The 12,500-nt window shown below is 37.2% G+C and overlaps 1 protein-coding gene across 9 annotated transcripts in view; it reads right to left on the reverse strand.

The window, feature by feature from the left end:
* The window catches only part of LOC144980206 (uncharacterized), a 318,826-nt gene that overhangs the window by 180,773 nt on the left and 125,553 nt on the right, over positions 1 to 12,500 (reverse strand). The window lies entirely within an intron of this gene.

The following is a 12,500-nucleotide window of genomic DNA, read 5'->3' on the forward strand; positions in this document are numbered from 1 at the left end:
AAAAAGATTATGATCTAAAAATAGAAGGAAATTAATTTAAACGAGTGGATTTGTGGATTGCTGAAATGAATTCGTCACGGTGATTGATGACGTCATTTGTGTAGGAGATTTCAATAAATCCGATCCATTGTGAATGGCAGTCTGTTGTGGTGATGTCGGAGAAATCTCGTCCTTAAAATATCCACAGGTTAAAATATCCTTCATCTTTTATATCATTAATATTAATCAAATTTAGGCTAGTTGGTATAGCCTTGCTCGGCGCATAGTTGAGGCCTTGAAAAAGGCTCTTTACTTATATTCTCTCACCGTACTCAGTTGTAATATTAGTATGCATTATTATATTATTATGGTTATCTTCTATACGCGCGTTATACATCACATATACATGAGTACATTTAAGTTGAAATACTATCTTACCACGTGTATCATTATTGTAATCTTTAATCAATAGATTTATGGCATTACTATTAATATTAAGGGCATTCAAAGGATCTTATCCTATTTTGCCCTATACCATATGTTATGTTATGTTATGTTACCTGGCCGTAAACAGCGTCTCTGTTTGAAAAAAATCTCCTAACAGGCGTCATGTCCCGTCCTAAATGTTAAGTGTTGCTGATACCAGGGACCTCTTGAAAGCGCTTTGAGCACGTTTATTGGATATTGTGCTATAATATATATATATATATATATATATAATATATATAATATATATATATATATATATATATATATATATATATATAAACTAAATAAATAAAGCTCATAAAACTCTGAAGTCTATATACGAGCTTTTTGCACCATGTTTTATTTAATTTTGAGAGGGTTAGAGGTATGATGACGATCACAGGTCTGATCCGTCCAAAATTAAATAAAACATGGTGCACAAATCTGTCGAGTTGTGATCCGCCGATCGTGAAAAGCAGGACTTCAGAGTTTTGATCCGCCGATCGTGAAAAGCAGGACTTCAGAGTTTTGATCCGCCGATCGTGAAAAGCAGGACTTCAGAGTTTTGATCCGCCGATCGTGAAAAGCAGGACTTCAGAGTTTTGATCCGCCGATCGTGAAAAGCGGGACTTCAGAGGTTTGATCCGCCGATCGTAAAAAGCGGGACTTCAGAGGTTTGATCCGCCGATCGTGAAAAGCGGGACTTCAGAGGTTTGATCCGCCGATCGTGAAAAGCGGGATTTCAGAGGTTTGATCCGCCGATCGTGAAAAGCAGGACTTCAGAGTTTTGATCCGCCGATGGTGAAAAGCAGGACTTCAGAGTTTTGATCCGCCGATCGTGAAAATCGGGACTTCAGACGTTTGATCCGCCGATCGTGAAAATCGGGACTTCAGAGGTTTGATCCGCCCACCATCGATGTGTAATGAAACCGAATCCCGTATTCAAAAGAACAAAGTGGGCAACATTATTTTTTACCCCATTCCCAAAACTGACATGATTGCAACAAGCACAAACCGTTTTAAGGGAACCAAGACTCATAACATGGCCATGATTCTAACAAAAACTTGGCCTTTTTTTTAGAATTTGGCAATAAATCTTCTAACTCCAATTTATACATAATTTATCAAGACTATGTGACTGCCAACTTGTCAAAAATTATAACCAAACCCAAGGCTTCAAAGCCGCTAATAACAAATAGTCATAAAAGTCTCGGGTTTATAAATTTATGAAATCTACGAGTCATTTTATTTTTTTGAGTAATGTTAGGGTGACATTTTTTCTGGCCAAACTTTAAAAAAAGGCGTTTTGTAAGTTTGGCCAGACTCCATTAGAAGACAGTTAAAAGCTTTTAAGTGTGTCACTCCGCTAATCAAATATGGCCGAGTAGTTTTTTGGTCACCGGGTCGATGGGATCAAGGGTCCATATTGATTGCCTGATTGACCTATTGATTGACTGATTGATTGATTGATTGATTGATTAGATAAAATAATATCATTAATGGTTCGTGTATAATGAGTGAGCCTCATTAATTACACAAGAAACTCTTTTAAAACAGATTGCAGACCGTAATGAGTTTATAAGTGGTTGCCGATTGATATTGTTTGATTTGTTACCAATCGCATAAAAAAGTAGTCCTTCGAATCTATGATATTACTACGCCCATGGAGTTTGAGTTGTTTTTTTTTTATCCCGGTTTCTATTACAGAGGTGAAAAAAGACAAAAGAGCAATTATTTGCTATCCTTTTACTAAGGATAGGACGTTATAGCCTATCGCAAGATACTTTACGCCAGATCTAACAGACACATTCACACAATCGATGCTAGGTCGGTGGACAGGTGGGAGAGGAGGGGGGGGGGGGGAGTGGAGAGGGGGGGGGGTGGAGAGGGGGGGGGGGGGGGGGGGGGGGAGAGGTCAGAAAAAAATCTCGACTGCACCCAGGATCGATCTTGTGTCTCTTTGTTTATAACGCGAGTGCTCGGATTAGGAAAAAAAAATAGATTTTTATATTTTCTATCAAGATAATGACATTGGGCTCTAAATCCACTAGCACTTAATTTTGATTTAATATCATTCAGAGCCATCGGGCTCATGGAGCCGGAGTTTATCCCGATTTCTATAGCGTGAAACGGACAATAGCAATTGCTTGCTACCATTTGGATAGGACGCTAGTCAATCGCAAAGTACTTTCCGACAAATCTAACAGACTGAGCTACCCATTCACGGCTGGTGTGGACAGGGGGATCAGAAAAACAAATCTCGACTACATCCGGGATCGATCTTTGGTCCATTTGCGTGTGAAGCGAGTGCTCTATCAACTGAGCTACTGAGACCCCCTTTTTGCTTTGTACTGTATGTAACACGTGTTTGGAATAGGTCCTTACAGGACTCAAAATAGTTTGTATGCATAGCTGAATACTCATTTGAAACGCAGTGCTCGAGTCCCTACTCTTTCTATCTTTCTTTCTTTCTCTTTCTCTCCTCCTTTCCTCTCTCTCCTCTCTCTCTCTCCTCTCTCTCTCTCCCTCTCTCTCTCTCCCTCTCTCTCTCTCTCTCTCTCTCTCTCTCTCTCTCTCTGTGGCAAAAAGACTGGCATTTTGACGGCATTCTTTGTTCAGTGTCAAGCTCTAAGTTTACGATGGCTACGGACAGAGCACCGATTCATCACACCAGAAAAAAACAAGAATGGGACTGCTGCCCAAATGATGCCATTCAGAACCCAAAGAAGAACTGCTAAGCGGAGAAAATCTCCCCAGGAACGATTGGTTGACACTGTACCGGGCAAGGTCTAAAGTGGGGAAGACCAAAACAACCTTACAAAAATGGGGACTTTCTTCAGACTGCCCATGTCAATGTGGACACACGGCTCAAAACATGGACCACATCCTTCACGAGTGCGAACTTGGACCACATATCAGTGATATGTACCTGAGAGGCTGCACCCCTGAAGCCATCCAATGGATCCACCACTGGTGCGACACGATATGATGATGACCAGAAAAAACAAAGAAATTCTGCCAAAACCATCTTGCCAAATTTTCTGATATTTGAGATAAATACTTTTTGGCCACAAAAGGCATTCGGTGAGAAAACGGGGGGAAAAGCTAGAATCAAGAAAAGCCAATATTATTGTTTTTATAACATTTCAAGGCAGGAGGTCAAAGTTTAAATCGATCGTGTCACTTTTATGGCATTTGATAAAGCGTATATAAAAATAAATTAGTCCTCGAATCTGGAGTCTCTGACGTGACATTTTCTGTTGGAGGAAAATGGAAATGGCGGGAGTCTGGAAAAAGGGCAAGAAAATTAGCGATTTTATCAATAATTTTATTCCAGGGTGGCATTTCGGTTAGGAAATGACAATGTGAAATTGGATGTACGCTTCCATTTAATATATACGAAAACATATTTAAAAATAAATAAATTGAGTTTTATATAGCGCAATATCCACTAAATGTGCTCAAAGCGCTTTACAAGGGGTCCTTGGTCAACAGCAACATTTAACATGTAGGACGGGATATGACACTTGTTAGGCGAAATTACAAATTTTTCGGACAAAGACAACACTGTTAACGGCCAGGTACTCATTTTACACATGAGTACGGTGAGAGAATGTGAGTAAAGAGCCTTTTCCAAGGACTCAACTATGCGCCGAGCGCGAGGCTCGAACCCAGGACCTTCCGATCCGAAAGCGAGTGTCATACCACTAGACCACATAGCCGCACAATAAAATATAAAATGGACTTTTCGGGTTTCCCCTTTATCAGCAAAACAGAATGAATGAAACACTACAGACGAATGAGATGATCTCATTCACATCAGTTAAGATTATTTTTTTTTCTGACCTCCCTTCTGTCCACCCAGTAGTGAATGGGTAGCTAGGTCGCTCGCGTCTTTCGGAAAATATGATTGGCACTTCTCTACTCGATCCATTTCTTATCATTCCACATGACTATGGTTATTTATTTATTTATTCATTTATTTATTTATTTATTTATTTATTTATTTATTTATTGTTTATTTATTTATTTATTTATTTATTTATTTATTATCATTATTATTATTATTATTATTATTATTATTATTATTATTATTATTATTATTATTATTATTATTATTATTATTATTATTATTATTATTATCATTATTATAGTATTATTATTATTATTATTATTATTATTATTATTATTATTATTATTATTATTATTATTATTATTATTATTATTATTATTATTATTATCATCATTATTGTTTTTTTTTAAAAGGGTTTTGCGACGCTTGCGACACATTTAGGTTATATCAGCTCCAGTAAAAAGGAAGGAAATGGAACAGTCCAAATATTATAGATTTACAGTAAAAGCACCCAAGAAAAATTAAGACAAAGGGGAATTGATTCAAATAGAGAACATAATATGTAGATTCCAAGTGCACACTATCAGTGTACTTAGATTGAGATCACCCAAATGTCTCACAAAGACGCCAGCACAGGTCGCCACTAAGAAGAACACACTCCAATGTTTACAAATCATATGTTTAAACAAAACAAAACAAACAAAACCCAGTGCATAACAAAGAGATTATTTACAAGACAAATAATATAATTTCCCAAAATTCTAACTATATGCATTTGACTGTTTCCCTCCCAGCTAGGGTATCCGGCCAGGGCCAGGACAAAATCAAGTAATCTCATCCCAAATTAAAGACAGAAAGCATGTTGGAAAACAGATATACTGAAATAGAAGACAGAGTAAGTGCCTCCCTGTCCACTATGGGAGGTCAGGAACCCCACCCAGATATAAGGGGCTAGAAGACACAGTAAGAACCTCCCTGCCCACTATGGGGGGTCAGGAACCCCACCCAGCGTTATTTCTATCTACTACCACCCCTAACTGATTCTAATACTTTATTTCAATTCCATTTTATCTATATTAAAACAAATAAATAATAAAATAAAACTACCTGTATTCATTACATAGGGGAACTTTGTCTTTAGGGTCTATTCCAAGTGAAACCCCGGCGTCAACCGCAGTGCAGCGCCGCAAAGTGAGCTAGGGCGGAGTGACTAACTCAAGGCCAAACAGCGCAGTGGGTATTCGAACTTGGTACTTTTTGGGTACGAATCAAATACTGTACCGCTGAGCCACGGTGTTCCCTGACATAGTCTGCATTTTATTCTATTTTCCATTCTATAGATAGTATGCGCTTGGATAAGAAGCTCATAACATTGCCATCCGGAAGTATAACGGACCAACGCATAAAACTGTGTGTATCCAGGAACGTTTATAGTCGGGTTAATACAGTTTAGTGAGCATTACTCATAAACGCGGATGGCAAAAAACAATATCAAAGACATGAATGACGTCATCTTCGAGCTACCTATACTGCACAACCCATCCCCCCTTTTTTAGGTATTGTCATGAATTGCACACCTTTTATCAATATTTAATGTCACTAGTAAAAAGCCCGCAATGTTGCGGGGAAAGAACTATTTTCATTCGATACTGTACTCACCATCATTTAATGAGGGCAGATTGGTAAACAACGTTGTCTGTGTAATTCGGTATATCTTCGGTTGATTTTTCTGTGTGGCCAAATAATATATTTAATAATATATTCCCTCAACTAACCCCAAGAAAAAATTTAACCTAGTACCTTTAATTAACCCTAATAGGAAAAACAAACACCCTAGCACTTTAATAAGACTTATGACTAACCCTAATAGGAAAAAAAAAATCATCTGATCTCGAGCTAATCCTAATAGAAAAAATCATGACAAATTGAATAAATAAACCCCTGACAAAAGTTCAAAGGTGAAAATACAAATTTAAAGAATACCGGGGATATGGGAGCTTTCGGAATGTCTCCCCTTTACTTAACGTATGGAAAAACAAACACCCTAACACCTTTAATAAGACTTATTACTAACCTCTCGAGCTAACCCTAATAGAAAAAAAAAAAACAAAACTCTCGGACTGCTTTGCACTACCTTTCAATATTTAACAAATCAAAATGGCGGCCGAAAATCAAAACAATGGTCAAATTAGGAAATTTTAAACTTTCACAAATCTATCAAGGTTTGTTCTAGAGTTTTTAAAATACTTCTATATAATAACAAATTGAATAAATAAATGCCTGACAAAATATCAACGGTGAAAATACAAATTTAAAGAATACTGGGGATGTAGGAGCTTTCGGAATGTCTCCCCTTTATTTAACTTATGGAAAAACAAAGATCCTAGAACGTTTACTAAGACTTATGACAAACCTTAATAGAAAAAGAAATATCCTCCGATCTCGAGCTAACCCAAAAAGCAAAAAAAAAAAAAGAATCAAAATGGCGACTGAAATACCTTCATGTGATCAAGTGAATAATATCACTATGAAAGCCACGATTTGCTGAAAAATGCCAACACCCACACACACATGTATACGCCACACACACCACACACACACACAAACACACACACGCACACACACACACACAAACATACACGCAATTATACAAGCACCACCGCTAAATCAACAACACAACGGAAGTAATAATAATACTTGATGTCATTAATAGATGACGCAAATTGACAACTTTTTACAGTGTCAAAAGTAGTTGATTTTGGGAGTCAAGTGTCGTCGTTGGTACATATTTTATGATATCTGTTTGACTCAACGAACTTTCAAACTGACTTTAAATTATAAAAGGAAATCAAGTTATCTGTTTATCTATCTGTAAAACATACATTTCTAATTTTCAAATCTTTCAGTAGAGTTGTGCGCCGTGTCAATTTTTTTATTGACTCAAATAAGCACAATGTTCTCCACAATGCTATATTTTTTAAAGAAAGGATATTTCAATCCCTTCCGTACTTACAAAAGAGCATTGTCATTCTATTTCCCGTCCCATCATTGTTATGTTTATTCACCTTAGCTACGCCATTCACACATATTATCTCATTCGCCCTTCTTGTCTCATTCATCGTGTTTTGTTGATAAAGGGGAAACTCGAAACGTCCACAGTATCTGTCAACTTTTAATAAATAGGATTCAATATTGTAACGTCACTTCCTTCATAATGACGCATGGTAACTTAGCAACACTGGCTCTAAACTATCGGAACAATGGCGGACGCCCGTATGAAATATTTCTCCGGCGAGCATAAAAGCGTATCCAGAGGAAAAAAAACCCACATAAACTTGATCATGTTTTGACATTTACACATTCTGGTCACAAGACATATGAAAAGTTCTAGCCAGCTAGAAGAATAAAAAGTAATGATTTTCTTTGTTTAGAACCAAGATGGCCGCCGTTGCCGGGCGGCGTGACATCAGACTATTGAATCCAATTGAAGCTTACATTTCAATACTTATCATTATTTTACCTTTCGGCTATGTGGTCTTGAGGTTTGACACTCGCTTTCGGATCTGAAGGTCCTGGGTTCAAGCCTCGCTCGGCGCATAGTTGAGTCCTTGGAGAAGGCTCTTTACTCACATTCTCTCACCGTAGTCAGGTGTAAAATGAGTACCTGGCCGTTATCAGTATTGTGTATGTCCGAAAAAAATTGTAATATCGCCTAACAGGTGTCATGGTCCTTCCTAAATGTTAAATGTTTCTATTGGCCAGGGACCCCTTGTAAAGCGATTTGAGCACGTATATTGGATATTGCGCTATATAAAAGCTCACTTTTTTTTCCTTTCTTCGACCTTCAAGCAGCAACATTTGATTCAGCATCCCCCCCCCCCACCCCCCACCCCCTTGTCAAATGCCAAATCATCCTTGAGTTGTTTACAAGGAAATGTAATCTACACAAACGACGATCTCGAATAAACATGTCGGAAATGACCTTTGACTCGGAATCAAAACACGCGACATTAACCCTTAGCCGTACTCTGGAAAAACACGTATTTAAAAATTTAGCCAGAAAATTAAGTCCTTCATAGTGTATTTATCCATTCGATTTAAATGAGCCTCACCTTGGCAAACACTTGCAACCCTGGGACATCAAGGAAGACCTAGCACGAAGTCCCAGGTTTGAGCATTCTTGACAAGATGAGGATCATATCGATTGGTGTTTGAAGGACGAGTTTTCTGACCAAATTTTGAAATAGGTGCCTTTCCAGAATTTGGCAGTTAATTGATTAATATGGCAACAATTTACAAAAGCTTTCAATTAGGGTTGTGTAACATCCTTATGTATTCCAGCCCTCTCCCTAAATAGGAACGCGTAATGACATCAAGTTTACAATAATACATTTTGACGTCAGATTTATAAATCGTTACATTTCACTAAAATTAGATTCTTTAAAACGAGATATAATTTGAATGTTTTCAAAGATGTCTTTATTTCAAAGATGACGAAATCGGAATCGATTGAGGGGTAGAATAAAAGATTTCTTACACTCTTGCGTTTTGGAATTCGATCTTTGTTCCCAACGAATACTCCCAAGCTCGTGCAGCGGTTGGAAACATCTCCGGAATTCCAAAAAGAAAGAGAGTAAGAATCGTATATCATTCCATCCCTCTCATTGGAAAACCCTTTCATTTCTTAGTAAATACGTCATCGTTGAAATAATGCTTTGAACGCGTTGAATGAAAAAAAATATTATTCACCGATTGCAGAATATTTTCGCACATTTTATTGGTGTGAAATTAGGTGTAAAAGACAGCTGATTGGTAATTATAAATAATGTTTTGGTGCGCATGAATACAAATCCAACGTCTTTAGTTTTGGGTCAAATTGTCATTTTTGGGGTTTTTAAAGCGTTTTCCGGTGCTTGCAACACATTCAGGTTATATCAGCGCCAGTAAAAAGGAAGAAATGGGATATTTAAAAGTTCTAGAATTACAATTAAAGCACCCAAGAGAAAGTAAAACATAGTGGAACTGGGAACAAATAGGGATTAGATGTAGATTCCAAGAGCATAGCACCAATGTACTTAGTTTGAGATCACCTATAAGTCTCATCCGGACACAAGCACAAAATCCAACAAAGAGGAATACACTCAAATGCTTACATTATACATTCAAAATAAACAAATATAATAATACATAACAGAGGGATGATTGACAAGGAAAAAATTATCATATTCCAAAACAATAACTATGCATTTGACTGTTTCCCTCCCAGCTAGGACTCCGGCCAGGGCCAGGACAAAACCAAGTAATCTCATTCCAAGACAAAGACAGAAAGCATATTGGAAAACAGATATAAGGGGATAGAAGACACAGTATGTACCTCCCTGATACTATGGGAGGTCAGGAACCCCACCCAGCAAATTGTCATTCAACCAGAAGGAAAAAGATACAAATTATAGTGAATAGAACTACTGATACCATACCATTTGGTTACAAAACATCTGATAATCTTACTTGTAGGGGCGGAATAAACGTATTCTTTCATTTCTTTCTATTTATTAAACTCGTTATAGTTTCATTGTGCAATAACACACATACTCGCAAGCTCGTAGTGGTATTGGGGCACGATAAAAATAACTCGTTTAATGAAAAGAAAGAAATGAAAGAATCGATATGTTATTCCATATACAGTATCCACTGTCTTACTGACTGTATCAACACGAAATTGCACCGTTATGAGGCGATGGAATACATATCAACAACGTGAATCACTATAATTTATTTACGCATACCCTGTTCAGCTCAATAAAAACTCTATTAATAACCCGTTAGCTCAGTTGGTAGAGCACTCGCTTCACATGCAAAAGGACCGAGATCGATCCCGGGTGCGGTCGAGAATTTTTTGTTCTGATCTCCCCGCCCCATCCCTTCTGTCCAACACCAGTGATTGGGTAGTTGAGACCGTTAGATCTGGCGGAGAGTACTAAGCATTAATAGACTAGCGTCCTTTACAAAGGATAGAGGCAATTGTTATTGTCCGTTTCACGATATTGAAACAGGGATAAACTCCGGCTCTATGAGCCTAATGGCTCTGAAGGACTTAAAATAAAAATCCGTTGTCTTCTTAACTGTTAGGCGAAATTATAGGGTTTTTTTTCCGACAGAGACAACGCTGTTCATGACCAGGTACTCATTTTATATCTGAGTACGATGAAAGAATGTGAGTAAAGAGCCTTTTCCAAGGACTCAACTATGCGCCGACCTAGGCTTGAACTCAGGACCTTCCGATCCGAAAGCGAGTGTCATACCACTAGACCACATAGCCGCACGATATTAAATTTACGTGTACCCTATTAATCATCTCTATAAAAAAAGCCTGGATGTTTATCGAGGATGTAAATCATTTCCGTAATGGATTTGGTTTGTATATTATCCTTAGCTATTTATCATCCTTATCTATTTATTATCCTTGTCTATTTCGTTATTATCCACGACCCGCTGTGACTGTATTTAGAAATCCAATTTCTTCAATTTGCCTTGTAAATATTAATACCCAATGACCAGATAAACTACAAAAGATAAACAAAAATAGGAGAAAAAAAAGTTAATAGAAGAAATGATTTTTGGAAAGTTATGAAAATGTTTATGAAATTATGTGCATTTAAATGAATCCTCTATTGTTGTACCGTGTTCTTGCGATATGACACATATTAAGAAAACTATTAACCATATATCAATATCTAAAACAATTGAACTTTTATATAGCGCAATATCCACTAAAAGTGCTCAAAGCGCTTTACACGGGGGGTCCCTGGTCAACAGCAACACGAAACGTGTAGGACGAGGGATGACGCCTGTTAGGCGATATTACAAAGTTTTGGGACAGAGACAACGCTGTTAACGGCCAGGTACTCATTTTACATCTGAGTAGTAAAATGAGAGAATGTGAGTAAAGAGCCTTTTCCAAGGACTCAGCTATGCGCCGAGCGAGGGTCGAACCCAGGGCCTTCCGATCCAAAAGCGAGTGTCTTACCACTAAACTACATAGCCGCAATTTTATATATATATAATATATATATATATATATATATATATATATATATATATATGGCGTAGGACGTGGCGTAGAGGATGCCATTTTGCTGTTTACAAACAACATCTACAGTCATCTAGATCACGCTAGGAGCTATTGCAGATTGCTTTTTGCAGATTTTTCTTCAGCGTTCAATACAATGCAACCTCAGTTGGTTGTTCAAAAATTGACTAGTCTGAATTTAAACAAGTATATGATTGCTTGGGTGCTCGAATTTCTTACGGAGAGAGCACAATATGTTCAATTAGGACAAAACAAATCTTCCTGTATAACTACAAATACTGGTGCTCCTCAAGGTTGTGTATTGTCCCCTGTATTATTCACAATATACACGAATGACTGTAGAAGAGTCAAAACCTGAGTGTACCTTTAATAAAGTTTGCAGATGACACCGCTCTTCAAGGCCTCATAACAAATGGCAACGAAGTGGCTTATAGGCAAGAAATTGATAGATTTGTGTCTTGGTGTGATGCCCACCACCTAGAGCTTAACATAAGCAAGACAAAGGAGCTAGTGATTGACTTTAGGAGAGTGAAGGAACCGATAGAACCGTTAAAATTAAAGGACCAATTCGTCCAGCGAGTTCCTCACTACAAATACCTTGGTGTAACGATTGATGACAGGCTCAAGTGGGATGAACACTTGAAAATAATTAGGCCAAAGATGTGCAGACGTACATATTTTTTATCAAAACTCTCTCAGTTTAGAATAGATAAAACCCTCTGCACATTATTTTATAGAGCAGTAATCGAAAGTGTTTTGTCATTTTGTATAACAGCTTGGGGAGGCAATTGCTTAGCAGTGGAAAGGAACAAAATAAATTCAAATATTAAAAAATCCATTAAACGCTATATAAATGATGTTGACGATGTAGATCTTTTATACGAGAAATTTTATATAAATAAAATAACTAAAATATTAAATGACCAGTATCATCCACTAAGACCATCAATTATTATGTCAGAAAGAAGTGGTCGCCCTTTCTCTATTTCAACGAAAACAGAGAGACACCGAAAATCTTTCCTGCCGTCCAGTATTAGGCTTTATAACAACAAGCAATAATCATTTTATATAATTATTCTCATTTTTACTTTTAAAAAATATAAATATTAA

This window comes from Berghia stephanieae, chromosome 9 (genome assembly GCF_034508935.2).
Source record: "Berghia stephanieae isolate SIO BIC M18660-M18661 chromosome 9, UCSD_Bste_1.3, whole genome shotgun sequence".
Taxonomy (NCBI): Eukaryota; Metazoa; Mollusca; class Gastropoda; order Nudibranchia; family Aeolidiidae; genus Berghia; species Berghia stephanieae.